General features: G+C 43.9%; 1 pseudogene; it reads left to right on the top strand.

Moving 5' to 3' along the window:
* Positions 1-1,034: 1,034 nt before the first annotated feature.
* The window catches only part of LOC122077932, a 5,586-nt pseudogene continuing 2,718 nt past the window's right edge, over positions 1,035-3,902 (top strand).

Below are 3,902 nucleotides of genomic sequence, written 5' to 3'. Positions count from 1 at the left end.
AGTTAGCTTCACAAAACTCATCACCCCTGCTAGCCTGACTAAAGTGACGCATCATATACTCTGTCTTTGTTTTGCTTTTTATAAACCTCCTGATTATAAGCTTGACCTCCAAAGTTCCAATTTAGTGTTAATCCCTTCCACAGTCTCATCTACCAGTACAATATCATTGACGAATTGCATGCACCATAGTACTTGATGTGTTTCGTTAACTCATCCATAATAAGCATGAACAACTAAGGGCTTAGGGAAGATCCTTGATGTAATCCAATTGTAATTGGGAATTCATTACTTTAGCCTTTTGGCATTTTCACATTCGTCAGCACTCCCTCATATGTCCTTAATTATGTCCATCAAGATATTGGAGCCTCTTCTCTCCCGTGGGACGTGTCAAATTTATTCTCTGGGTACTCTGTCATAGGCTTTCTCCAGGTCGATAAAGACCATATGGAGGTCATTTTTGTAATCTCTGTAAGCTTCCATAAGCCTCCTTAAGAGGTAGATAGCTTATGTCGTAGATCTACCTGGTATAAAACCAAATTTGGTTATCAGAAATCTCTGTTTTTGCCCTTGAGTGTGTTTCAATGACCTTTTCCTAAAGTTTCATGTTATGTCCCATTAGTTTAATACCTCTATAGTTATTGCAGTTTTGGATATCACCTTTGTTCTTATGAATAAGGACTATAATACTTCTCCTCCAATCATCTGACATTTTCTTTATGATAAAAACCTTGTTAAATAGACCTCTTTTTACCATTACCATAAAAAAGGTAATTTACAACACCACCCCCTAGAGAATGCCACTATTAGAGAGACTCCCCCTACATAATACCAAATTATACTCGGACCCCTTGACGTCAGTCGCTATTAAGTGAGGAGTTGAAATGACTATTGTATCTTTTTTTACTAAAACACATGTCCAATTGGACTCTTGCCCCCGTCGCCGCTCACTCTTTTCAGAACTTCCCCTGCTCCAGCCCCCTCCAAATTAAGCTCCAACAAAAGCGAAGCCACCTTCTCCTCTTCGTCTTCCACCCATGCAGTTGCTTCTATGTAATCCAAACAAGGCACAATTCCAACATCGAACAGAATCATTGTTGCTCATTCAACCCTACCTCTTAGGGGAAGCCGCCGCTCAGATTCGACGGTCAAGGGATTCGAGAGTCAGGTCTGATGCACAAAACATTGCAGGTACAATCCTCTTTCACCAGTTTGATGACTAGACCACTTCTTGAACCAATGTTTTGAAGATGAACAAAAACTGACAGAGATTACTGTCCCTCATTTCTAATATATACAGCAAAGGAACATGCTTTATCATTCCCTCATGTCACGTCAAAGATAACAGCAAGAATAGGAACTGTTGTTTAGTCTATGCTTCTGTTGCAAAGTCAGAAAAAGATCTTCTCTCCGAATCAAAGGTTGGGCTATTGTTGGACACTGTCAAGTGGGATCATGAAGGTTTGGTGGTAGCAATCGCACAAAATGTAGAGACAGGAGTTGTCTTGATGCAAGGCTTTACAAACAGGGAAGCACTAGCTATAGCATTTTCATCACAAAAGGCAATGTTCTATAGCTGTTCATGATCAACTTTGTGGACAAAGGGAGAGACAACCATGAACTTCATTAATGTCCATGACATCTTTCTTGATTGCAATCGCAATTCTATAATTTATCTTGGGAAGCCTGATGGCCCAACATGCCACACAGGTTCAGAGACATCAATGTTTGATTTCTTGAAAGGTTCACAGGTTTTGAAATATAAGCTTCTATTGACAATTTTATGTTCATTGGAACCTATAATCTCCACACGCAAAGCAGAAATAGGAGCAACTGAAAATGGGAAGTCATCAAGGACCAAACGGCTGTTGTGTAATACCCTGCTTCTTAAACCCGGTCTGATTTCGCGGTTGAACCGGTTTAACCATGCAGGAACCGAGCCAGAGGAAATTAGAGCAGGTTCCTTATGGGCTATGATGGCACGGGTGACCTTAAACACCGACTGGCCCGACAAGTCCGAGCCAGTGCCAGAAGAGACGGGAGTGCCCAAACCGTGTACGTGCACCTACCATAAGGCTATGTACGGATAAAACTGGTATTTTATCCGTATTTTAAGGTATATATGTATGCTACATCGTATGCCTGGGGTGGGGTTCGCGCCGAGGTCTGAACCCGGCCAAAATCCCAAGTCTTGGCTCTCAGGTGGGTAGGACAGGTGGGTGCACCCACCTGAGTGACCCATCCAAGAGCACTATTCACTTAATTAGGAATAGTATATAAGGCTTTATGATTTTCTTTTCTTTCCATTTATTACCCTCGTACGTTGGTGAGAAAAGTAAAGAGGAGAGAGAAAAGAAAGGGAAGAAGAAAGGAAGAGAAGGAAGAGGAAGAAAAGGGGGATTTCAGCGGCGCCGAAGCTCGGTCTTCCCATTCCGGTTCCGGGAGAGTGATCTTCAACTCTAGATCTACAGTTGGAGGTAAGAAAAGTTGGGTTTTGTGAACATTCACCATACCCAAGCTTTAAACCCTTGATTCGAGTATGGTTTCTTGAGATCTTGTAAAACCCCTTTTAAATGATGAATCTAAGGTTTAATAGATGATTTATGTGTTGATCTTGAAGGATTTGAAGAGATATTGACAAGGTGGAAGGAACATTGTGGGTTTGAAGTGGTTGGAGGGTTTGAAGTAATTCTTGAGCAAAGAAGGTAAGATGGTTTCCCTCACTTGAATCTAACCTAGATCTAGGTTAGAACCATCCTATAGGACCTTGAGGGTGTGAAGAATGGGTGGGAAAAAGCCCCATTTGATTCCACAAAGAATGGAGAAAATGGAGAAGAAAGTGTCTTTTCCGCCAAGACCGGTGGGTACAACCGGTGGGCTCCTACCCGCCTGTGGGTACCCACCTGAGAAGGGGGGGCCTTCGGGCCCAACCGGCGGGTACCACCGGTGGGTACAACCGGCGGGTACCTACCCGTCGGTCCTAGCAAGGGGTCCCTGGCCCAACCGGCGGGTACAACCGGTGGGTACTACCGGCGGGCCCCTACCCGCCGGTCCAAACTGGTGGGTAAAACCGATGGGTAGACAGCCCACCTGTCTGACCCACCCGTGTGGCCCCGAAGGTGATCCTTATGTCCGATCGAACCCAAATCGGACGTGTGACCTTCTTTTGACGTTCTAAACACGATTTTGACATCGAATTTCATTAATTTTAATTCTAAGATGGTGAAGTACTAACCCCGCTCAATTATGTTAGGTTCACCAAATCCTACCCGATTCGCTCCGGATCTCACCCGTACCGAACGGGAATCCTTGTACGCTACAGGTAAGTGGAGAGAGGACGTTTGGCCTTGTTTCAAGGCAATTGTTTGGCATTCATTTAATTATATCTAATCTAGTCATGTCATCATGAATATGCTATATAGATTAGTCATTTCGCACATTGATGTGCATATATGCTATGTTTACTTTTCAAATGCCAATTGAATGAGATGTTTATATGTTGAATGTGGACATCATGGTGCATAATGCATTGATAGACTAGATGCCGTAGTCGGCTTGGAAACGAATGCATTGGTGGCCCGTGGAATGGGACACGGAGGCACTATGCAGTCGTACTATTGTCATATAGGAGCATGCGGTATTAGGATTCTCACCATCCCGTGCTATGACCCTTCCCAACAGGGGTTAAGGTGTTGGGTTGCCATTTGGGGGGAAGCAAGGGTCGCGGTTGTCGGACACTGTGGCGGTTAGGCATTACGCCCGACGAGTCATGTAGGACAGTCGGTAACCCCGGTGGTACATTCAAGAGGGCCAATCGTACTGCTTTTAAATTGCTGGAGTCAGCACCTTTATTTTCAGTCATTTACATTTCTGTTGAGAGCCGGTGGATGGCATTGTCTTTACTT

This window comes from Macadamia integrifolia, chromosome 5 (assembly GCF_013358625.1).
Source record: "Macadamia integrifolia cultivar HAES 741 chromosome 5, SCU_Mint_v3, whole genome shotgun sequence".
NCBI classification, from domain to species: Eukaryota; Viridiplantae; Streptophyta; class Magnoliopsida; order Proteales; family Proteaceae; genus Macadamia; species Macadamia integrifolia.
The sequence above is the reverse complement of the archived record's forward strand: the minus strand, read 5'-3'. Positions and strand labels throughout refer to the sequence as shown.